Source organism: Varanus komodoensis, unplaced genomic scaffold, assembly GCF_004798865.1.
Source record: "Varanus komodoensis strain SLA01 unplaced genomic scaffold, ASM479886v1 scaffold10, whole genome shotgun sequence".
In the NCBI taxonomy this organism is placed as follows: Eukaryota; Metazoa; Chordata; class Lepidosauria; order Squamata; family Varanidae; genus Varanus; species Varanus komodoensis.
In genome coordinates, this window is record NW_025335269.1 from 4,707,900 (window position 1) to 4,733,712 (window position 25,813).

The 25,813-nt window shown below is 43.8% G+C and overlaps 1 protein-coding gene and 1 long non-coding RNA gene across 6 annotated transcripts in view; one reads left to right on the forward strand and one right to left on the reverse strand.

The window, feature by feature from the left end:
• GRB10 (growth factor receptor bound protein 10) overlaps nt 1–25,813 on the forward strand; it is a 229,636-nt gene that overhangs the window by 29,164 nt on the left and 174,659 nt on the right. Inside the window, exon 2 of one of the 5 annotated variants that reach the window (XM_044453329.1) lies at nt 9,949–10,236. The exons of 1 other annotated variant lie outside the window; for it this stretch is intronic. The gene's annotated coding sequence lies outside the window, so the exon portion shown is untranslated. Of the gene's footprint in view, nt 1–9,765; nt 10,237–25,813 lie in introns of those variants that run through there. 3 more of the 5 variants (XM_044453353.1, XM_044453321.1, XM_044453337.1) reach the window with 3 other exon arrangements.
• On the reverse strand, nt 1,232–9,693 carry LOC123035317. The gene is made up of 2 exons (XR_006416916.1): nt 8,971–9,693; nt 1,232–1,884 (listed from the first exon to the last, which is right to left on the reverse strand). It is a non-coding gene; the product is annotated as an uncharacterized LOC123035317 (long non-coding RNA).

Genomic DNA, 25,813 nt, shown 5'->3' on the forward strand with positions numbered 1-25,813 from the left:
CACTTTATAATTAAGTGTCCTTACACTGAAATATTAAACTAGGTAACTTAGACTTGTATCACCCTGTGCTCATTTGTAATGGCTCCCATAACAAGATATCTGGGCATGGTCCGGCTGGGAATTCTGAAACTGTCAGCCTGTAATTAGATATCTGAGCTGTATTATGCAAGCTGTACTACACTCCACAAAGTTATATTGCTTCATCTGTTACATGGAAGTGGGCTTATTTAGGACAATATTGTCTAATGCACATCAACAGGTCTCTCCAGAACGCAGCACAGCACTCTGTGTGTTTTTCTGAACAATGATTCAGCTGTACAGCATAAGGAACTGATGAATGCCCCTATTCCTTGTGGTATGCATGCATACAGGTAGCCAGGCACTAGAATAGTGAGACACCAGCTTAGGGCCAAACTGGACTTTCTGCTAATCATGTAGATATAGTGAAGGCTTTTTCCTTAGTGTCATGTAAGCATGCATGATCCTGCTCTGGATCAGGATCATGGTAGCTGGAGGGGGCGGGGGGAAACACTACACATTTCCTCACGAAATTCCATCCTCCACCCTGTGTATGTGTGGTGGTGTGGAGTTAAAAATAAATAATCACAATTGAAATCAATGGAAACTTTATTATAATCCCCCATGGGAGTGGAATCTGAGTAAAACAGTTGGGAAGTTGATTTTATGCAAACCTGCAGCATTATTTGTATTTCACCTTTTTTCTTCTTCTTCCAAGGAGCTCAAGGCCTGGGCCTGGTGCCTTTGTAAGGCACAATGCCCTGAGGAGCCCCTCAACTTCTAGGGGGTGACTCTCATCTGTGCCCCTAAGTCCTCGGCCTCATCTAATCTCCTATGCGGATATCCCCTGTCCTGCTTTGGGGAGAACACAGAGGCAAAATAGTCATTTAGCATCTGTGCCTGTTCCCTCCTATCAGTCACTGGATCTCCTTCCTCCTTATTTAGTGGTCCCACCACTTGTCTCCCTCTTCCTATTTACATGCTGAAAGAAGCCCTTTTTGTTGCTCTTGACATTCTTGCAAGTCTCAGCTCGTAATCAGCCTTAGCCTTGACAAAATATGACATTGAAAGCTATTTCTGCTAGTACAGTTATGCATGCAATGTGGCAAGCAATCTACTTTTATGGAGACATAAATCAAAAATGTCACATAAAATACAGAGGTAACTGTTGGGCCAAAAAAAAAAAAAAAAAGGCCAAATGAAAATTTCCAAATCCATAGCACCATACACACCTTTATTATGACATTACAGAGGTCACAAAATACTGTGCAAATCTTTGGATTCTCCAGAACTCTGTATAAGATTGTAAACAAAGTGGGGAAAAGACTGGGGTAATGTTCCAGCCATGAAACCTACATTTGGTTACAGTCTTATGATGGAAAGCGGGAGGCAGCTACAGACATTCAAATTAGGTTTTCCAAGGTTCAGAGAGGGCATCAGGTGTGCTTTCAAAGGTTGTCGGAAAGAAGAAACAATGGTTGATGCCAACAGACAAGTCCTCAGTGCCGCTGGCCATGTGTTTACAGGTCGGTATGACCCAATTAACAGTGGAATCACATTACAGTTGTATTCAGACCTTCCAGAAAATCTCTTGTGTGTGAGCAGAGAAGCTGGGTTGATAATTTCACCTAATGTCTTCAGTGGGAGGAGAAATTCTCCAACAGTTTCTTGAAGGTGGAGTAGCACTGGCTGTAGCAGATTCTTCTTTCAACTCTCCTTTCTTTTTCTCTTAGTGTTTCGGACAGTTACCATGAGTGTTGGCAGCCTGGACATTATTTTGCATCTTGCACAGTGCCCCATTCTTCCTTTCAGGGTATTATGGACATAAGTTTATATGCAGGACATGAGATAGTGACCAATCCCCTCCTACAAAACAGAGGAGAAAAGTGCCCTAGTTCTAGAGGAATAAGGAAAAGAACCATCCCAGTTTTTCTCAAGTCAAACAAGTCTTCTGAGAAATTTTGGCTTATTAGTGGCCATTCTTCAGGGTTCAGCACTTCCCCCAGGTTTTCCCAAAATTTTGCAGAGGTGATTGAAGTCTAATAATATTTATTTTCTCCTGTAAGCCACACAGTGTGTCTGGGACAGTACTGTGTTTATCCCCAGGGAAGAAGGGAACTAGTGCTGGGCTAGAACCTGTCCTTTACTTCCCCTAAAGCAGTGATGGTGAACCTTTTTAGAGACCAAGTGCCCAAAACCCACTTAATTATCGCAAAGTGCCAACACTGCAAAATCTGAATACTGAGGTTTTAGTTTAGAAAAAAATAACTCGCAGCCAGTCCAAGCAATATATATACTTGGTAGCGCACTGCGAAAGCTTGGACGAGTCACGGATGACTTGCGGCTCATGACGTCATTGCCTGGTGCCACTACTCCTTTCCGAGCATGTGCATGATTCTTATGTGCGCTGTTATCCGATGCTTGGCTGCTGGGGAGATGTTGGGGCAACTTGGTTCGCGTGCTGACAGAGGGCTCTGCATACCTGCTGCAGCACATGTGCCATAGGTTCACCACCACTGCCCTAAATCTTTCTTCCATATCCAAGAGACTTTCATTTTTCCAACTCTTTTTCAAGGTGCTTTAGAATTTCTTCTAGTACTGTCTGTGAACTTCCCTCATCATTTCATGATGGCACAGATGTGCACAGGCACATGTTTTCTCGCACTGTTACAGCTCTCTCTCATCACCCTCCAGCTTCCCTGGTTGCCCGTTTCCTGATCTGGAAAAGCCCTCTGAGGAGTAGTTATTTTATGACACCTTCACCCTGGTTTTAACTGAAGTACTGGAAGCAAGGGAGGCTGCAGAAAAGACAATGGCACAATGAGATGCAGGGCACTTGGACACACTTGTCTGACTCATAAGAAATCTAAGCACAACCCCCTCCCAAATGATACTTGTGATAAATTCTTTGGATTTCCCCCCTTTGAACATCTTTAAGGATGTCTCCCTATCAAATTGAGTAAGAATGTTCGAAACAAAGGTGTAAGAAATGTCTGGCCTCTTAGCAGGACCCAGTGGGAACAGTGACTCTGAAAGCAACAGCAGTCAAGGAGCAAGAGGGGAACAGCAGGAATCTCTGAGGCACCTAGACCAACCAGCTTTAGCATCTCTGACTCAGCTCAAACAGAGCATTCTTTGAGCTGATTCTCATGAGTCACAGAACCATGGTTCCAGAGCAGGCTCTGCACAGCAGAAAAACACAACACCACTGAAGAGTGCTGAGAGCAGTGTCTAAGGGCAAGGCAATGCTGTATGCACAACTAATTTTGCATATATTTCATCCAAATAGTCTGATTTTCTTTCCTTCTTCCTTCAAGGTATGTTTCTTTGGTTAATTACAGCTTTAGCATAAAAATTCAGAGAGCTGCCACTCTTCTAAGAGCATCTTGAAAAATGCCTTTAAAGATTCTGATTTGAATTTGGCCCCTTAATGCAGGGGTGCGCAGAACACAGATCTCTAGATAATTTGGACTTCCAATTCTCAGCATTCCTGGCAGGAGTCTCTGAAACTGAGGCCCAAAACATCAGGAGATCTACCTTTTCCACACCCTGCATTAAGGAAGAGGTAGTTAGTGGTTTTGTTTGTGTGGACTTTGAATGGATTCAGAATGTTTCATGTGCCCCCTATACATTATGTATTTTTGACCTCAATGCTACTAACTGGTTACACTTTTACAGAAGAAACATGGTGAACTAGGGTTTCGCTTAAGACATTTTGCTGCCTGAGGCAAAGCAACAAATGGCACCCTGTACCCAAGGCAATACACAGTACCCAAGTTATTTTGGCATCTGTGGCAGAAGATCTCAAAAGCACCTCTCCCCTTCCTGGCAGTAAATATAAAACAATAATATCTAATAGTCTGCTTCTTTTATATGATGTGCAATACCAGTTGTAGCAATGCTGGCTGACATGGGGCTTACGAGAGTAATCTAGCTGTTTTCACACTGGCACATATTTGATCTCAAGTAGCACCTTTCATTTTGTGAATGAAATAAGCTTTCAGATGGAGTTCTCTTAGTTTAAAAGTAAGGTCATTCAAGCAGACACAGGACAAAGCAGTTCTCTGAACAGAAGGGACACGAGTCTCTTTAATGTGTGCAACAACTTAAAGTTTTAATAATGTATACAATAATAATTAGCCAAACATAATAATAATAGTTTAATCAAGTAGGTGCTTCCATTTGCTTCCATTTGCTGAAGCATCCATGGATCACCATCTGTATCTTGGCATCCTTTCTATTAACAGTAGGCTAATTATCTTCTTTCTCACACCTGTTGTTACAATGACAGAATCAGATCCAAAATTTGAGCCCAACTGAGATATTGGGCAATGCATTTCCACTGGTTAATGCTCATTACAAACTTTTCAGTTGTGTCCTGTTATCAAATCATCATTTCATGATAGTACAATTGAATTTAGCCTTAGCTTCATTTCAAATGTGTCAAGCAGAGAAGCCTGGTTTTCCTACTGGGTACTACACACTTCTACTGTGCTCAGCAAGGCCCATCCTTGGGATGGGCAATTTGTGGCCTTCCAGATGTTTTGACTTACAATTCCTATGGCCCAATGACTCTTTTCAATGCTATGATTCTACGTTCCCTCACCACTGACTATGCTGATTGGGGCTGCTAGGAATTGTACAGTGAAATATGTGGAGTTAACATAAGTTGTCCATTTCTGGTCTAATCTCTGACCTTCAGTAAAGTTGCTTTATCTTACACACTGAGTAACCCCAGTCATTATTTTACCCATCTAGAATTAGGCAGCTGGATTTGCAGAGCAGAAGGTGAAATCCAACAGGGCACTCATGTTTCGACCATTTCTCTTTCACTCTGCAAATTCCTATCCGTAAGTCACACCCATGCTTACAGAACAAAGCACAAATGCTTCTGGTGCAATCAGAAATGTGTGAAAATGCTAGTTTCTGGAATGGAGCAAATAGATAGAGCTTGCACAAGGGAGCACTGCTGGCATGTCCCAATTAAGAAATGAGCATTTCCACTCATTTCAGGGCTTCCTTGGGGAAGTGCTAAATCTCTGTTGTACATGTGATGGCTCCTACAAGTGCAATAGGATCAACACAACAAATCTTGCATGGAGCAAGAGAACTGGCTAGGGTGTAAGCACCCCTTGTGATTCCACTTTAGAAGTGATATGCTGCGTCAAGTCATACACAATTCCTACAAGAAAGTGCTTCTGTGCAAATCATACCTTGTAAGTGTGATTAGCACATAAGCAAACATAAGAACAGCCCATAAGAACATAAGCAAACATAAGCATTGTTGCTCAGCCAAGTCCCTCTGGGAAGCCCCCAAGTGGGGCATGAGGGTTACCACTGTTGTTTCCCAAAAACTAGTGTTCAGAAACTAGTGTGCAGAGTATTCCATTTCTCAAGCTCAAAGCAGTACGCAGTTGTTAACATATGAAGCGACCTCAAGGCTGGCTTGTGCTGCACAAAACTATGTTGTGAACTATGATGACAGTGGGCATATACACTTACAGCTTGAATTTGCTCTGTACTAGTTCATGTTTTGTTTGGGCAACTGAAGTCCCAAGACCTCGGTAGTGGCTGGTATAAAAAAGGTTGAAATAAATAAATAAATAAATAAAGGTCACCCACCACCAGAATTCTTTCCCTTTGGATGCCTCCCTACTGTTGTGCTGATGAGTTGAGGTGCAGGCTGTCAAGAATTCATGCCCCCTGGCAAGGGGTAGCAGCAGGAAGGGGGGAGCATTGGTGCTTCCACGGTATCTCATGAGATACCTACAGGAGGACCAAGTGGGGAGGAGAGGAAGTGGCGGCGCACCCTGCCTTCATTGCACCCAATCATCCATCAGATGCATTGTGTGAAAAAGGGTTTCTAAGCCAGACTGCAGCAGTCGGGCTGTGCTAGAATACAGCTCCCATTATCTCCAGCCAGCATGGCCCATGACCGTGTGTAGTCCAGTATTTGGAAAGTACCAGTTGGAGAAGTCTGCCTTTCCGAATGGACTCTGAGATCAAAGTAGGTGAAGGGCAAAGATGGTCTGCTAGAGGGGTCTGTTGCAAACAGGGGTGCCTGAACCAGTGTGTTTCTAGCCTGCATTGCTTTCACATGTGCCTCTCCTGCCTCCTTTCAGCATTAACCAAACAGGGAGGCCAGTGCACAAGTTGAGTTCCAAGCACACACTCATTTGTGAAGTGTGGGTCAGATCTGTTCATATCAGCTCAGGCAAAGATAGGATTTTTCAGGGCACCTAATCACAAAACAAACATCTTACAAAATTGTCGGCTTGGTCTTGGGGCTTTTTTTGCCTGAGGTGGTAAATTGCTGTATCTGCCAAAGAGCTCTTCCTTTCCAATTTTCCCCTTCACGTGACCTCTAGGAGCAACCTCTAGGAGGAGCAGAATAGCTAAAATAGGCAAGGAGAAACAGCACCTTTTCCCTCCTTCTAAAATAATACCCCATTTTCCCTATTCCAAAAAAGGGGTTGGAGAGAGAAAATAGGAGGGAAACGGGAGGATTGTGATATTATCTAAAGAGCCCACAGACAACCATGAGTGGTTGAGCTAGCAGAGCAACTACTACCCATGAAAGAGGAACTCTCAGAACCACTGGCTATTATCTTCAAGAAATCATGGAAAACAGGAGAAGTGACAGATGACTGGAGAAGGGCTAATCCTCATCTTCAAAAAAGGGGGAAAAACGGTGAACCTGGGAACTACAGACCAGTTAGTCTAACGTCAGTGACTGGAAAAATTGTGGAGCAAATTATTTAAAAAATCAGTCTACAACAGGGGTCCTCAAACTTTTTAACTAGGGGGCCAGTTGAAAGGTGCTGGGCACAGGCTAGAAAGGTAGTGCTGGCGGTGTGCGCGGGCTGGCAAGGGGGGGTGGCACGGGCGGGTGTGCACTGAGGAGGGCACACGCTGTTAGGCAGGCGCACGAGGCAGCCGCATGCTCACTTGGAGATTGTTTTCTGAGCGAGCAAACCGCTGCTTCCCTGCACACGGGGCATGGCAGGTATGGGCACGCGGGTGCAGCAGGTCCAAACTGGCATGGCGGGCCAGATCCAGCCCCCAGGCCGTAGTTTGAGGACCCATGTTCTAAACCCTGAATCATTTTTGTTGCGCTTCTCTGAACCTTTTCTCATTTTTCTTCATCTTTCTTTCACCTTAGTGTCCAGAACTGCACACAGTATTCCAAATGAGGTCTGACTAATGAAGAGGGTAACGGAACTACTACTTCTCACGATTTGGAAGCAATACTTTTATTAATGCATCCCAAAATAGCATTCACCCTTTTTGTAGCTGCATCGCATTGTTGGCTCATATTTAGTCTGCTGTCCACAGTAACTGCAAGGTATTTTTCTTTTTCAGTTCTGTTGAGCCACATATTCCCCATCTTGTAACAATGTATTTGGTTTCTTTTTCCTAGATGGAGGACTTGGCACTTGCCCCTACTGAATCTCATTCTGTTGCTTTCAGTCCAGCATCCAATCTCATCAAGTTTGCTCTGGATCTTCAGTCAGTCTTCCAGGGTGCTTGTAATTCCACCCATTTTTGTATTATCTGCATATCTGATTATCCTTCCTTGCATTTCCTTATCTAAATCATTAATAAAGGAGTTGAAGAGTACTTGGGCCCAGCACTGAACCCTGAAGCACCCTTCTAGTTACCTCCCTCCTGTTTGAGAAGGAGCCATTGATGAGCACTGTTTCTGTCCAATTTATCAGCCAACTTTGGATCCACCTGACAGTTTTTCTATCTAGTCCATGATTTTCTAATTTGCTTATCAGAATAGCATAGGGTACTTCATCAAAATCCTGACTAAAGTCAATGTAGTTTGTTATTTTATTCCATTTCTATGCTGCCCTATAAACCGGAAAGTTCTCTGGATGACTTACAAATGCTAAAACAGCATACATACATAGATTATATCCACAGTGTTATCTCTGTCCATTTGGGAGATAACCCAGTCAAAAATGAGATAAAATTAGTCTGACAGGATTTATTCTTCATAAATTCACGTTGGCTTTTATTAATCACTGTGTTTTCTTTGAGGTTCTTGTAGACCATGGGTCCTCAAACTACAGCCTGTGGGCTGGATCTGGCCCGCATATCCATTTATCTGCCCTCCATAGAGGTTTTGAATTTGCTGTGTGTGTGTGTGGGTGCGCACGCATGGCAAGGCACAGGCTTGCTCTCAAGGAGATCCTTTCGGTCTCGCTCGGAGAAAACAATCTCCTTGTGAGCAAGCCACCGCATGGCGAGGCGCAGCCTTGCTTGCAAGATCCTTTTGGACTCACTCGGAGATCGTTTTGGACTCCTTGCTCACAAGCTTGCGCAGCGGCAGCTTGCTCGCAGGGAGATCTTTTTGGGCTTGCTCGTATAAAACCATTTCTGCACACGCCCGTCCTTGCCTCGCCACGCCCCCCCCGCCCATACCTTTCAAATGGCCCCCTGCTGAAAAAGTTTGAGGACCCCTGCCTTAAGGCATAAACTCAGAAAAAAGGCCTTTTTATTCCCCAAAGCATGAGTGTCTCCTGGGGGCTCGTTTCTCTCTTTCTCAGAATAATACCTCCTTGCCCAATTCTCGATCACAACAGTAGAGCTATTACCCTGGGAGCAGAGTGCCACAATCCTGGAAAACTTAGCTACAAGCCCAGCCGCTTCTTTCAGTGTGCCCAGTTCAGCAGCCCTTCCTTCTAGGGTGCCAACTTTCCTTGAGGGTCGGGAGCTGATTGTAGACCCCACACCCTCAAGGCTTCGGCCCAGCAGGACACACTGCAGGGCACAGAATACCCCTCTCCCCGCCCGCACCTTTGCCGCTGCCTTTCCACCTACATAGCTGGTGGTTTCTTGCACAAAACCAACAGAAGGCGCAGAAGGTTCTTTCCTTTGTGGAAGGAAAGAACCCTGTGGCTAGACCCATACCCGTGCTTAACTTCTGCGGACAAAACTTTTTACCTTGACACTTTGTCACTAGGGCAAAGAAGTTTTCTTCAAGGGGCTCCTCCTCAGGCTGTTCCAGCCCTTCCCTCACGTTCTGCAGACACGGCAAACATGGCTGAAAAATGGAAGCGAGGGAGGGAGGGGGAGGAGTCTTTTCTTCCACTTCTAGAGCAAAGTGTTGATTGCTCTTTTGCTCCCAGAACTTGCTTAACAAAGCAAGCACGCACACTTACTTGATAGCGGAGACCTAGGCAGCCAGCGAGACTTACTTGTGAGTAAACATGCTCAAAATCGCGTTAAACGACCGTAATCCCAAAACGCTCAACTCAGCCACATCCCAGGCACGTATACTCAGAAGTAAACTCTCGCTGAGTATCCAGTGCAGCTCGATTCCCGAGGAAACGTGCGAGGAGAATCGCGACCTTACTCTGGAAGCAGGTCTCATTTCACAAAGTCGTAATGAGCTTCGAGCAGGGGGAAAAAACCAAACAAACCCGGCCAAACCAAGCAGCACCGTCGTGCTGCACACGCCCAGCCGGCTTCCTGTGTGTCTTGGCGACGTGAAGAGCGGCGACAGCCCTTCCCCCGCCCGTTGCCGCCCCTGCTGGAACTGCCGGCTTCCTAGGGGCAGGTGCTGGCGAGACCGCCGGTACATGCATGGCCGAGAAGCGGCCGGTTGCGACTGCGTGCAACAACAGCAGACAGGCCGCGGGAGGCGGGGAGGTGGGAGGGTTTAAAGCCCGTTAAAGGGGGAGGGGATGCCTCCTAAGCTGGAGAGCGAGCGAGCGGAGAGAGTCAGCTGAGCAAGCGCTGGCTGGCGGCGGCGGCGGCAAAGGCACATCGTCCTAGGCTGGTAGCAGGAACGCTGAAGAGGAACGCCTGCAAGGAGCCAGGCGCACCATCGTGGAAGAACGAGAAGCACCCCCTCCCCGAGCGCCGAGCTCGGTCGGGCTTGCCTGGTCATTTGTAGGTGAGCTTTTTCTTATTTTCTAGCGTCGGCGCCAGGAGTTTTCCTCTAGCCTGTCTGCGATTCCAAGAACTAGTTCCCGAAGAGAAGGAGGAGAATCTTCTCTTCTTTTTCTTCTCCTCCCCGCCTTTCTTTTTTCTTGGACGGCCGTTCCCAGCCGGCCCTAAACTTGATCAGAGATCAACGTGATCAGAAAATAGAGCCGAGAGGAGACGTCGGCGGCGAGAAACGCCAGTCCTCCGGCAACTGGAAGGAAAGGGAGGCCACGAGGACGAAAAAGGGAGCCGTCGGGAGCAAAGCACAAGACCTTTCAGGTAAGGAAGTAGCGGGATTGCAGGCATAGCTGGGAAAGGGAGCTGCGATGCTGGGTCGTGCTTCCTCCTCCTCGCTTTAATCTGGTTGCAAGGCGCGCTTGTAGTAGAGTGCAAGAAGTGTGCAAGAGTCGAGGTGCCACAGTGGCTCTCTGGAAGCGAAAAGGCGGAGAACTTTTGCAGTACTTCTGTTTGCGCCTGTAACGTGAGCCGGAGGCGCTCTGTTCTCTGCCTGCGAAGCTCTGAAGACCGATCCTGCGTGCGCCTACCCCGGAGCAAATCCCTTTGAATATAAGGTTGCTCTGATAAATGGATAGGTTGGAGTTGCCTCCTTAGCCTTTCTCCTCCCATCTCGACGCGCACGCTTGTTCCAAATACACCGGGTAGGTGGGGGGCTCTTAGGAGTTTATTGGGCCGACTTGGGAGTGCCTATAAAGCTCAAATCTCGCCGTGTGCTCTTTTTTCTTTCTCAGTTTTTTTTTTTTTTAACGGAGGGTGAGGGGCGTGCAAACTTCTCTGGAGTCTCGGTGCCCTTTCCACATTGCATCATAAAACCAGGGTGGAGCCACTCTTTCTCCACCTCCTTTCCCCTACCCCCTTCTTTAAGTAACTAGATTTGAAGGGCTTGCCCGGCTCTGCCAATCAGTTGTGGCTGGGTGTGAGTTCTGATCTTTCTTTTCTTTTCCCCTTTTGGGGGGAGTCGTTCAGGCTACAGATTGGATGTTTGCGTTGGGAGTGGACTGGGGCGGGGGGCGAGGGTGAGGCTACTTCTAAAGGCGCCAGGAGGAGACAAGCTGGGGAGGAGCTCAGCTAGAGCTGCACAGTCTGCTGATACGTAGGCACACGGCTACTCTTAAAATTTATATGGGAAGAGACCTAACGCTAAATGGTTGCGAATATGGCTCTGAAAGGCACAGCGTGAGCCCATGCTGTGCTGTTTGGGTTTCTAACAGTTTATTTTCCAGAGATGGCAAGTGGGGCCCTGCAAATGCTCCCTTGCTGCCTTTCCCTTGCATCTCTCCTGTAGAGATGGGGAGCGGCTTTATTAACTTGGGGCCACAGTAGTGGTGGGACTGGGAAGGTTTCTTGGCAGATGGGCCACCTTCTTCCTTTCATTCTGAGTCACCGTCTTTCAGGATAGGTAGAGAACACAGAGCATTACAGGGGTGCTTGGGTTTGCAGTGTGCTCTTTTCCAGCGCATGGGAATCCACTGCCTGCCAGATATATAGAACTGTTGCTGCATATGGCTGTGATGTAAGAGCCAGTTTATAAAAGTGCATCCCAACAGTTCGGCAGCTGTGGGTTCCCTTTCCATAGTCTTTGGTGTGGGTATCTATTAGTGCTGGCTTCAGGTTTTTGGGGGTCCCTGAGGCAAGACACTCTCCATTCTTCTCACTCCCACTGTTGCTCATTGGTTTTGCCTCCTCCTCTTTCTTATCACTGCTAACTGCTTGCTTGACAGGAATAGAGCCAGAAGTGAGTAGGTGGTGGCATCTATGCACCTCCTCCTTAGCACTTGCTATTCTTTGGGCCAGGGCAAGAGGCAGCTGAGCAAGTGGGTTGCAAGGAAGAAGGGGAGCAGCCACTAGGTACTGCTGCCATTTAGGCTCCTGCTGGCATGTGAACTCCTAGCAAGTGCCCATCCACTTCCAACCCTTGGCACCAACCACATTTTCCATAAGGTGTGCTTAGGGTATCTTTTTGTTACTTGTTGGATGTTAGAAAACCTGGCTTCTTTCCCCCTCCTTGCATTGGCATTGTAGTTAAAGATACAGCATATGATTTTCTGCTTTCTGTTTTCCATTTCACTGTGTTTTCCTTGCATATTGGGTAAAAGACAAATGTCAGAGCAATCTGCTGTCAAGTAATCTGGTTGAGATGCTACTAGCAAAACAACAAAACATGATTTAGCCAAAGCAATGTGTTGATTTTATATGTTATTCATGTTGATGCAGAAGTATGTCCTGTTCAGTGCTCCCCTTATTAATTTCTGTAGAGGAGCTCGTCATATTTTTAACTCCTCTTTCTCCAACCCCATCCCCCAAAAAGAAAGACATAAAATAATTAACTGTGCCTGGATTGTGTCTTTGTCTCTGTTCCTGCTGTTGTTTCACAGGCCTATTAATTTGATTAGTGAGAATGTGGAAAGTAAGTGGTCATAGTTGAAAAACAGTAATGAGTTAAGGCTGGAGCAATGGTTTTCAAACTTTCTGGCTTCAAATAAATCTTTCTGCAGCAGCTTGTCAGCTGTGTAGCCCCTAGGCATTGCAGAGGATTCTGGGAAGTATTCTAGGGCATATCCTTGGTTCACACAGCAGGCTTACAGGTCCTTGCCATTTCTCTGTATGAACTGACAATAGACCTTAGAATATATTTTGCAGTTTCCTGGAGGTATGTGCTACCTGGGGCAATTGCTAACAGTAAGCAAGCATGTATGCTTGGGCATTTGAGCTGTTAAAGTAAGTTAAAGAGTTCTTATATTCTCATGGGCTAACTAGCTTGAAAATATACCAAGAAGGGTAACAAGGCTAATCCTAGGATTAGGAGGAGTGAGTTATGAGGACAGACTTTAAAAAAAAGTGTGGAAAAAAGATTTTTTTGTAAATGGAGTGCAAGGGAAGCAAAACCAAGTGTGTTGGAAAAATGAAACCTGTCTTTTTACTCCTTCATAATAAGCTAGTAAAACTTACGTATGTATGTATGTATGTCTGTGCTGATGTTCAGTATAAAAGACTTGGCTCATGAGGTTTAGGAAGGTGAGGGTTCCTCATACATTGATTCTATTTCATCACATGGCTACTACAGTAACTTTTGTAATTGGAATTGCAGGCTCTTTAAAAACAAGCTAGTTCTAAGTTGAATTGTTCTGCCATCTCAAAGCTGTGCCAATGATTTTCATGAAAGATGGAATATGGTCTGAACAGTTAACGTAAAACAGTAGGAGTGTCTGTAGTGGGAAACAGCTGTTAATTCTGTATTAATCATATTTAACAAAGCATTCATATGCTTGCCTGAGTAATTCTTACAACAGATTTTGAAGGTATTTCATTATTACTCCCATCTTGCAGGTAATTGATGGTGAAAGTATGATAGCTTGTATGGTGCATCCCTGTGAGGGTTTGTAGACTGTGAAAGAAAATAAGCTATAAAGGCTTATTTTCTTTCCTTGTGGTGCAGAATGACTATAATTACCATTGTGGGGCATAGTTTGTCATGCTTTCTGAAGGGTACAGGGTAGAGATAGTTTACAAACCAGCCTCCAACCCTAGAATAAGCCATGGGTTTGTACACTCACCCACTTCCAGCCCTTGCCAGGTTCTGACAGCAGAGCAAACTGCCCAGCAATGGTAGCTGTGATAATTCCAAAGCCAGTGACTAGCAAGCAGAGGATGAGAAATAAGCTACCATGGCTTATTTCTTTCCCCTGGTTGTGTGAACTTGCTCACTGTGTGGATAGTGCCATTAGATGGTTTACTCACTAGGTGGCAGTGGAATATTTGGATGGAGTCTGGAGCTTCCTGCCAGTTTCCTTGTTTGAAAGATAATCAGGTTCTTGTTGAGTTTCTTACTGGTGTGTCTTTCAAGCCTTTGGTGGCAGAAGCTGTATTTGCATGTAAATTAACTGAGGGCTTTTGCCAAGGGTTTATTGTGGTCTTGTAGACAACAAAAGCCATCACTAGTGTTGCTAGTACTTGATCAATCCCCTGCCCTCTTCATCTGGTTCCTGACTGGTATCCCAGAAGCTTCCATGCCGGTCAGGACAGACACCCAACCTTTTGGCGTAATCTGGTCACTTACTGTTGGCTGGCTTGCACACATTACCAAGGAGATTTCTTCAGATCATCAGCCACATTCAGCATCCCAAAGCAAAGTAAGGTTTTCTCCTTGTTCTCTTGACCCCTTTTGTATTTTCCTGGAGTTTATTAGCAGTCCACCTAAAGGATTTAGCAAAAGCAGAACAAAGAAAATATGAACCCTTTTGAGACTGACCCTTCCCCCACTCCACTGCTTGGGAAGGGAAAGCTCCCTATTTCTCCCCCTGCCCCCAGACCCCATTCAGCAATCAATAGCTTTACATATCCAGCAAAACATTTTAGGGGAGGTTCTAAACTGCCCAGAGATCTTCCACTGTTGAGTGGTATAGAAGACAAACACATTTTATATAATTACTCCCCAAAGGTATTCCATACTACCCTTTTTACCACAATATCTAAAAAAGCGTGATTGCTGGATTCAAGTTTTGCTCAAAGTTCTGCAAAACAAAAGTTGCAATCGAACATGGTCTTGAATCAGAATAAGCTTCAAGAGGAAAAATACATGCTTATTCTGATTCAAGACTATATTAGATGGTAATTTTTGTTTTTGCATGAAAATCCATGTCCATTTTTGCAAATATACATGTTGGTTATGTGCATTTTTGAAATGTATGCGTTTGCCTCAAGTAAAGCATATCTGTGCACTTCCCCCCCCCCCAAAATATCCCTTTTATGTGTACTTTTCAAATGGGTGTAGGTTTTTGAATACATTTGGGTCTGCGAATCACATTGCAAATTCTGAAATGTATGAACTTTGAAGATTGTATTTGAGTCCATGTTCGGTCTAGAAGCTGGGTAAAAACTGAATTGTTCTGGATTCAAAACCGAACTGAAAGAATTATACCTCTATGTATACAAGGCAGTTTGTCTGTATGGAATACTTGTTTCACTTGTATAGAAAAGGGTTGAACCATCTCCATCTCCATCTGAAGACCGTTGTAGTCAGCATATAGCTTGCAGTTGAGTGATCTCTGAAATCCAGCCTCCTGAACTCTTCCCTTTCAGCCACAACTCACTCATTTGATAAATACCCTACTTTGGTCTGTGAGGTGATAAGTACCTTGCAGTCAGGATAAGACTTTCTCCAGAGCCAAGGAGAGAAATTCAACCACCAAAGAAAGGTCAGTGACCCTTTGTTGACTTCAGGAGTTATTTATTTTGCCCTCTGTGGGTGTAACAGTCAGGGCATCCTGCTAAGAGGTCAGTTGTGTTTCCAAAATGCTTTCCTGGATAGATGTTAGGAAGACAGGCAGAAGTCCCTTTAAATTTTCCTCTCCCCACAAAGCCAAACCTGGGAAATGCATACCAAATTTTGCACTGTCTGTGGAGCAGCTTCATTTTCTAGCTGCTCTTGCATGATGACTGGCTGAGTAGGGGTGCAGAAATAAGCAAGCTGAGCATCTTAAGTTTGAATATAAGGAGAAACTACCATTAAAGCATGCTGGGATTTGAAGGCAACCACAAGATTAGTTTTCAGATGGGAAGTTTGTTGCTGAAAAACGGACCATTGTGTGTTGCCTGGGGTAAGTTTGGACATTCAGAAAAACTACAGTTAGGCCACTGTGGTAGAAGTTTCAAATCCATAGATGTTCCATATGTACTGTCTTAGACCATTCCTTGTATCCGAAGTGTTCAGTAGCTTTAATAAACCTTCAGCATGGCCTGTATGGAAGAAAGATTCGCTGGCTTTCACCTAGCTGCAGACCTTGACAAGGAGGAATAATTAGTGCAAGAAAGTTCATTCCTTTATGCTATTGAGAAAGAAGCTGGCAGTATTATAAATCCTGTACTTCTGCTGAAGAGGGCTACAAGCATGGGAGATTCTGCTCAAGTTGATACCCATTTAATTCTCAAGAGTAACATGGCTTAGAGGAGGGCCTGTTTCTGTCCAGGAGCACAGAACTTGGATAAATGAAGTCATTTCTTTCAGCTGTGCACGAGCGTGGTGAACATGGTAAGATTGCTGCAGAAAAGAAGAACACTTTACGTAGAACTTGGAGCTTGGAACTGTGGATGAAGAGCTTTCTGAAAGAATGCAGTGAATGTAGGACCAAAGTTACAAGGAAGCCTGACCTGATGAAAACCCAGATCAGAGAAGAAAGCAAACTTGGGAGTGACTTGGAAGAAGATACCTCTATTCTGCAACACTTTAAAATGTTCACTGCAGCCATTTGAAAATGGTAAATTCACTGCTTACATGCCTGTGAAAGCAGAAAACAAGTGGGCCCAGAAAAAACTGTCAGTTTGAAAGGCACTGTGCAGCAAACAACATGCAAGCGGTGTGGGAAGGTACATAGCCATGGGGAGGCTTGACCAGTTAGAGGATTGCAAGGCAGGAAGTGTTCAAAACATGTTTCATGGAGTGAAATAGATGGGCCTTTATTGTTTCTCATTTCTTCTTTTTGCAATTTTAACCATTCCCCAAACATAGCTGAGGTGTGTTCCCATACCTGACTGGGAGAAATAGAGTTAGTCTAGGTCAGTAGTGTATTTCATACACTGAAGTAACAGGTAAGGGTAACTGCTTTGCCCCACATTGACCTGTCCTGGGATCAAGATTTTCTTAGCCTTTTTCTGGGTTCCTTGGCTAAGTGGAGGTGAAAGGGGTAGTCACTGAACATAGGCTCTCCCCAGTGCTAATGGGGAGCCCTTTCCTTGTTGTGAACTGCCCTGAGAGCTTCAGATATGGGTGGCATAGAAATGAAATGAATAATAATGCCTCACCTGCAAAGCCCTCCTTAAGCACATGGAGGAGGGTCTCAGAGGATGACTTTGAGGCAGGTAGGCAGGAATGGGAGGAGATGCTCCTTCAGGTCAGCCAGCTCCAACCTCTATAAGGTCATTAAAAGTTAAAACCAGTACTTTTTGGTTAAAGAACTGGTCTTACTTGATTTTATCAGCTAGAACCAATTAACAATTTAGCCGTTGAAGTTCATGGATGGCAGCCATACGAACAACACACTGTATAATTTAGACGGGGGTTGTCAGCCTTATGACAAGTATACGTACTCTGTTTAGGTGGGTTGTAGTTGATAAAGAGCAATCCAAGCCACTAAGACCATCTGAGCCTGAAATGAAAATGATGGATCTAGGAGTACTGGCAAACTTCTTTTTTGGCTTGAATCCTTTTCTGAATGCTGATAGAGAAGCTGCACAGAAAGCCATAAGGTGCTTTAGATTCCCAGCTCAGGGTTCACAAAAGGCTCTGACCTTAGACCTAGGGATCCAGGCATGGAGCATCCTCCCCTGCTTTAAAGCTGCACATTGCTTTAAAGAGCAATGTGTCCTGGCAGCACCCCAGCCGCCTCCTCTCTTTGTCTGAAGTGCTGCAACTGGATGGGTGAAATTGACTGTCCAGCTGACTTGCAGACGAGGAGGCACGTGGAAGCAAAGCTTGCCCTCATGTTTCTCCCCTCTTCCATAGAATGCCCATAATCTTTTCAGGCTCAGGGGTTTATGGCTATCCCCATTCTGACATACCCTCATGTGTTCAAGTAAATAAACTTGTAAATAAGCTTATAAAAAACCTAATATGTTTAAAACATATAATGAACTTAGTGATAAGAACTCAACACTTGTTAATGCATTAAAGAAAAAAAGATCCATTGATAAAGGGGAAATAATTAATTGCAGCATGGACATTAGTCACAGTTTTGTGAAATTCTGGGAGGAGAATCTTCTTACAGGAAAATAGAATAACATTTGGAAAAAAAATAACAAGGTAATTCCTGAGGGATGTAAAGCCTAGCTCAATTGACATATCAATCAGCAGAAGAAATCTAGCAGATCATTTCCAAAATAAAAATAATTACCTGAGCTCAATGTTTTTCTAGAGGAACTATATAAAATTTCAAAGAACATTGGTAAAACATCTGTTAACATTATTTTGCAACATTTTGGATAGATGTTTAATCTAAACACGTGGAGAGAATCCAGAATCACAGTAGTGCTGCAACTTGGAAACGATTCCAAATTAGTAAAGACCTACAGACCAATTGCCCTACTTAGTGAAGGCATGCAATTTCTTCCAGCTATATTAGCAGCCAGATTAAACACATGCATAACATCTCACTTAGCACTAGATCAGGCAGGATTCATGCCAAATAGTCAATTAGCAGACCTAGTTGGACAACTGCTCCAAAGCCATCCACTTTAAGCAAAATGAAGAAACAACCACTGACATTGAATGCTTGTAAACTGTATGATTGCTTAATCATAACAAAATTAAAAAGAACCTGTAGCATTCATAATCACAGAATTAGAATGACATCAAAAACCATTAAAATCCAATGGAATTACCTGTCTAAAGCATTATAAAGATGGTACTTGTCTGATCTCTCTCTTGAGAGTTAACAATAATCAGGGTGCTACTGCAGAAAAGGCTCTGACTCAAGTATCTGCCAACTTTACCTCTGTATTCTGTTTTATTGCTGGTTTTAATCTTCATTTTGTATATTGCCTCGAGCACCCAGTGGGTGGAGGGGTGGTTATAAACATGTCTAATAATACTGAAACTAATTAGCAATAGCTTTAAGAGCTAACCACAAAATAGTAGGTTTAGAAATTGAGGGTTCACAAAATCTTGCAGATGATATAGCACTTGTCGTCAGCTGCAATAATTCAGCAAGAACTAACACAATATGGAGCCACAGTAGGATTAAAAATCGGCTCTGTCAAATGTATCCCTGTGCTGGTACTTGCCCAAGCAAATTTTTAAAAAGTGGGTCTAACATTAAACAATAAATTTAAGTGTACCTGCAAATCCAACCAAATTTTAAAAAACTTAATTTTAATCAGGGTGTTGCATGGATTAAACAAAAACATAAAGAAATTGAATAAAACTAATTTGTTCTAGTTCAGGAGAACAGCAATGCTGAAAACACCTTCTCCCCAAATAGTAATTTCTTTTCAAATAATCAGAGACAGTACAAAGTAAGACACACCTCAGCCTGTTTCTTGGCGCAGTTGGATTTGGGAGTTCAGCAGGCAGTGATAGCTCCAGAGGAGCCTCTCTTCCAGTTGCTGGACCTTGTTTGCATCCTGCCACCACCAGTGGGCTGCTTGTAATGACCCCACTGCCAGTTAGATGGTGAAGATGGGCAGCTGGGGGTTGCGGGGAGACATATTGTCCCTAATCCTAATGAGACCCTTCCTTTTAGTTGACTCGACACCATCTCATGCACTATAGACAAATGGCTTCTTAAGTCATTTTCTCTAGTGTGACAAGAACTAGATTTTATCTTTCGTGTTAGGGTTGGCCACTTGTAGTTCTCCAGATGTTGTTGGACTGCAGCTCCCCTTGGCAGCAAAGTCAGTGGTCAAGAACAATGGGTGTTGTTGTTTAAGACATCTGGAAGGCCACAGATGTTTTATCTACTTTGGGCAAAATAGGTCTGAGAAGCTGGGTTGTGTGAGGGCTCCTGCAGAGGCTTGGTCACTTCTCTGCTATACACCATGGTCCTTTGGGTCTTGGAATGGAATGGCTGAACTTTATGGTAAGAGCAAGGTTCTGTGAAACCTCTGTTGCTCTTGATGTTAATATTAAATCCTATAGGCATTAACAATATTAAGATCAGAGCTAGTATTAAAATTAATACTTAGAGCGACAGATTAAAGATTAAATGATTGTTGGAAGAGAGAGGTCTTAACCTGATGTCAGTGAGGACATAGGTGGATCTTCCTGAGAAGGGCATTCCACAGACTTGGGGCCATTACAGAAAAGGCTCTTTCCCTGGTAACCAGCCATTGCACCTTTTTGACTGGTGTCATCCAAAGAGCCTTGAAAAGATGATCTTAGTAACTGTGAGTAACGTAGTTTAAAATAGGAAGCAGATGTTTCCAATCTTGTTGTGACTGCACTGGAAGATGAGTGGGGGAATGAATAAGCCCTGAACCTCCTTCACAGAGTACTAAAGGAGGCTGCAAATGGGGCCTCTTTGTGTTGTTGTTTTTCCCTCCTTGTTTGATTTTCATTTGAAAGGAAGTTGTGATAGAAACTTGCTTAAACCCATCATGCTGCTTATTTTATAGTTTCAGTTAGTCTTCCAGATAGATTGACTAGCCTGCCAAACTATGTACAGCCAGGCAGGGAATTGTATTCCAGAACCTTTGTGGTATTGATACTGCATTATTTCACAACTCTGAAAGTAGGATATAAAAGGAGAGGGGAGTGAGTGAGCCATTAAAGATTCCTGAAGAATAGCAGTGCACATGTGAAAGCTGAGTCTAAAGGCACTTGTGGGCTGAGTCTAGCCTTTGCTTCCTGGTTTGCAACCACCATAGCTTGTTGTGATACTCAGATCAGACAAACTATGTTTTATGGGTGGTCATAATCTGCCTCTAAACTATGATCGGAAATTTGCTTCAAGCTGTAGGTATATGTGATCTCTTTTTGAACTGGTTTGAAGGCAACTTTGTTTGCAGTATTTGTGCTCAGTCTGACCTCTGTGGCAGGCTGAAGTTACCATGAGTCAGCAGCATGTTCCTAACACCCAAACCATGGTTTGGCAGCAACATCTGAAATGAGGCATGGTGTACCATTTTGGTAATGGCTTTAGTGGCTTGTTACCAGCGTTCTGGTATGACATGAAATAGTTATACCTGAAGTATTATTTCAGGGGATGAAGGCTACTTATCATGAAATAGAAACAAAAAGAACAGTAGGCATAGAATATCTACAACTTTTTGTGGTGGTGGTAAACAAGCTTTTCTCTGGGATTTTCATGGGAGGAATGAGGCCCTTAAGGGCAGTCTCATGAGACCCCATTTACCTTATTCTTTATAAGATTATTGTGTCCTATGTAATTGTTAGCATTAATTAAAAAAAATCCTTGGCACTGAAACCAGCGAAAGGCTTGAGTACTTTCTGAACCATGTCCATGATCTAACATACAGTTGCAACAAAGTTTCCTGAAGCTGCTTAGTTGCAAAGAAATCTGTAGCAAGCTGGAGCTAGTTGGATAACTGTCTATTTATGTTTTAGTAGGAGCTGGGATCCTTTAAAGTATCTACTCAAGCAGTTTGTGGGAGTGTTATTAAGGTAACTTATATGTTGTTACAATTCCAGTGCTATCTAGCTGCACAGGAGCATTCCTTTGTAGGAATAATTCATCTGGGGCTTTAAATGACAAAACTGCATGTGCTGATTCTATAGCTCTTGACTGTATCTCAGCCATTTCAGTTAAGAGCTGCTTGTAGAAATGTAGTGCTTGCTTGGCTAGGACACTAATCAAAAGTATTCTTATCCTAAGTGTTTAGGCCAAATTTGAGTTTGCCTGCCTAATCTAGTCAGACAGCAGACTATGTTTTGGCAGGGGTGGGGTGGGATGGCACCCAGAATCCCCCAAATCTCAGTACTCTTATGACTAGGAGAGGCTAGGATGAAGGAGAGGAGAGAAGAGGATGTGAAATATTCAAGTTCTGCTTATGGGCATGAATGTTTGTTTTTTATGTTCTTAATAGTAGCAAATCTAAAGCAAGAACCTTTTAAACATTTTTGGATAATAGTTTTGTAAGGAGCCAGGTCTGAACGCTTCCAAGAATATTGTGTTTACTCTTGTAAATGGAAGCCTTATTTGCAAGAAACTGGCTGCATCTGCAGAAATGTCATGGAAAGTAAAACGATGAATTGTGACTAACAGTCTGCTGGTTAATGCATGTTAGAGAACTATTGGAAAATCCACATCTGAGGATTTAGCCCATAGGGGATTGCCCTGGTATATTTATGGAGCACATGTTTGCATATGGGATTTATTCTTGCAATCTCTAGCATCGCTAGTTCAAGGAGCTTGGGTAGTAATGCTGGGAAAGCCCTGAGGTCCTGGAGAGCTTTTGCCAGACAAGACAATACACAAACTAGACGGAGCAATCCTGTGAGTCATCATATGGCAGCTTCCTATGTTCATGTGGGTCCATTTTTTGGTTCCTGTTAGTTGTATGGCTGGTTGAGGGAACCAGCATGGGGGGGGGGGGGTGCGCACACGCGTGCGCACACATGCAGGCAGGTGTACAGGTTGGGCTTGCTGAAACAGGTCTTCTGTTCCTGTGAAATTGGAAATCCATAAAAACCTCCAAGGTTGCTTGTTTAAGACTGACATCTCTATAAGGAGTGGGCAAACCCCAGTCTCATTTGGTATACTTGTTCAATGACCATTTCTAACATAATGAATAGACCAAGCAAGAATGCATGCTGAGGACTGATCCCCAGACTGTTTTGACATACATTCAGCCTTAACTATGCAATAGCAGCATAGGATGTTTCCTTATTTCTGAATTAGACCATTTGTTCATGTTGATCATTCTTGTCTGCACCATTTGATGCCCTCCAAGTGCTTTGGACTGCAGTTCACACAATCCCTTACTATTGGCCATGTTTCCTAGGGGTGATGGTAGTTTTGTCTCAAAAAGCCAGTTACAGCCCTTCCCCAGTTTTGTGTAAAAATGTGAATTCTAGATCCCCCTAGTCCAGCATTCCCTGCATGGATTCCAACGATGACTGAGTGGTGCACAGAACCAAGGCCTGGTCTGTACATTATCTTTATGGAGCACTGACCACAGGAGGCCACCTTTGTATAGCAGGTTTGCTGCTTAAGGTATAGACCTTGATCCCAATTTATTGTGGAGAACATCTCAGTGCTAATACTGCACATTTTTAACTGATACTGATATGAGGAGGACTCCAGATATTTTAAACAAGCTCCCAACATTCCTCACCATTGGCCATGCCTGCAGGGACTTCTGGGAGTTGATCTCCTATGTCACCCCCCCCCACCCACACACACACCATTTAGGTGGAAAAACAATTTGCTGACTAGTCATACATGTTCAGTTTTGCTAGGTGTTGGCTAGGATTGTTAACTTGATGGTGCACTCTCCCCCCCCCCACCACTATTATTAGAAGCAAATGGAGGGATTTTAGGGAAGAAAACATTGTCCAGCAAATTAAATGCTTGCTTGTTGAGACAATGCAACTGTCATTTAAAATGCTTTTAAATTTATATAGCTTTAGGTACTACTTGTCAGTGACAGTGTAAAAATGTAAGAACAGTGAATTTGCCAAGTGCCCATGTTCTAACTTGGTAGACAGATTTATTGATGCAGATGGTGGCAACTGAATGGGAGTGCCATGTAAGATAGGAATTGGTTACACTCTACGGAGACAATGAATGGGGGAAGGGTTGGGTTTTGCATCCCTCAGTAATTACTGTTCCATCAGGCTTCACATCTATAATAAAGAACAAACAGCTGCACAGTGCAGGGATAAGGTTTGGCATTCTCTGATCTGTTGGTAGAGAGAAGAGGCTATGTTTGGTAATAATGCGTGTTGTGTGTCAATGGGTGTTTGGTATGCTAAACCAAAGACAGGCTGCTTTACTGTTTCCAAGCTCTGTAACAACAAGCAGTTAAAAGGAATGATCTTAGGAAGATCATGTCTCTTTGCAAGAGGCAAGTTACTTTTACTGCCTTCAGTGTGAGTGCCCATCAGATGGTGTTAGCCCTTTGAAACTTGGCTCTGGCTGGCTCCTGTGGTGCAGTCCTGGGAATTCTGCATGTTAAAAGGAAGGATGGAGTAGTCCTTGATGAGTGTGGTGGCCATCTGATGGTGCTGGAATGTGTTTACTCAAGAAACCAGACTCATTTTTCACTGTATGCTTTTGCCTAGAAAAGAATTGCTGCTTATTAACTTCATTTGTTGCTGGAAATAATAAGGTAATTTCATGTATGCTGCACTGAGCTCCTCGGAATAAGGAGAAGATGCAAATGTAATAATACCAATGGTATTTATCTGCCTTCCCCTTCCTTTCTGGCTCACCCCCACCCCTCCAAATATGTTCCAGACTGGTATCCAGGAAATGTTTGTCAGTGGCTTCTACACACAAATAGAGATTTTAAAACCTGGTAAGATCCTTGCTGTACTTGTTTTCCAAGCCATGATGCCAACTGGCTCTGCCCTGTTGTGGTTGAATTGCAGCTACAACTGTGATGTTGATAAGCACCATTGTATGTTCTGTCCCTGGCATTTCGAGCATGCCTGCCTCTCTGTGAATGCTGGCAGGGGGAGAATGACTCTTTTGATTTTAACAGTTATATGCTGTCTCCTAGCTTTCCAACTAATTGTAGACTAAACCTGTAGTCTTAACCTTTTGATTGTAATATATGGAACTTTGTTAGCTTTGTTTATATAGAAGGTTGTTAGCTGCCTGGATATGCAAGTTGTTGCAGGACAGAATCTGTATTTATCAAATTGGAGGCATTAAGTGCTGTAGGAGGTTGCCATGGATGAAGTCAGACCATTGGCCCGTCTAGGTTCCTGTTATTGTTACTGACTGGATGGCAATAGCTGTCCAGAGTTTCAGATAGTAGTCCTTCTCTGTGTACATACTACATATCCCAGATAAACTAAGTGGGAATATATCGTCTCTATCTATGCTCAGTTGGTTTCCCACCGTTCTTTCTTGTGTGACCATCTCTCCATCCTTTCTCTTTCTTTTTACTCAGTTTCCATGAATATCTCTCTCTGGTCTACCATTTTCTTTACACTTGGTGACTTCAGTCTCTTCTTCCTGGTGATAATCTGGTAGTATATATGGGAGCTTATTGAAGAAAATATCCCATCAAGTAGCCTTGGCCTTGATCAGACTTCCTCAACCTGGTGCTCTCTGGATGTGTTGGACTACAGTTCCCATGGGTGGTAGTTAAAGACATAGTTCTTTGGGGTCTCTGTTTCTCTGATTTGGCCAGTATTTCATTAGCATCAGATTAGCCACATGTGACTTGCCCAAGCTAGCATAAATAGAGGTAGGAGGGGCCAAGATTAAAGACCTCTGGGCAGGTGCTTAGCTTTTTAAAAAAGAGTTGTCTTTAGTCAAGGGGAATCTTGAAACAAGTGTTTTCCTGCCTCTCTTGTATGCTTGAGTAGTTGTCTTGCAGAGCTGTTCAAAGGAGTTAGAGATCAGTTAAAACCAGACCCTGTAAAGGATTTTTCGAACCCTTGGAAGCCTGCTGTGATAAATTTGTAAGTCGCTTTCAAAACAAAATCATTACTCTGACCTCAATATTGTGGTGGAAGCTGTTCCTGTGGAGACACTCAGAGCACCACTCAGTCTGACTATATGGGATTTATTTTAATTATTGTGGCTACCTGATGATGTAGGTAAGGTATACCTGTGCCTTTGACCCCTGCGTGTCTTGATCCACTAGATGGAGAGGATTGGGTGAGTGCAGAAGGTGATTAATGCCACCATGTGGGGGGGGGGTGACTCCAGCTGACTTAAAGGAGGACGTGGTATGGCCTTTCCTCAGGTACCCTCTCTGAATCTGGAAGATCTGTAATCACCTGGTTGCAAATTTCTCCTTTTGGGCAAGGTGCTTGAGCATAGGTAGAGGTTCAATGCCAGGTACCCCTGGAGGAAATGGATTATCTAGGCTTACTATAATCCAGGTTCAGGTTTGATTTTGGCACTGAAATAGCCTTAGTCACCTTGATGGATGACTTCTGTCAGAAGAGAGATGGGACACTATGACCCTGTTAATTCTTTGTCTCTTCTTTTTTGATGTCATTGATCACGGTCCCTTCCTGGACTGACTTTGTGGGTGGGGATAGGAGGAAGAGTGATACACTACTCTTTAGTCCAGCTTTGTCACTGGATGCCAAGGTAACTTTGCAGTATGAAATAGTATGGCCATGGTGATCCATGGACCAGAACCCTCCTGGACAGATTGCTGCAGTCCATTGTATGTGGGGCTGCGCTTGATTGGGAATGTC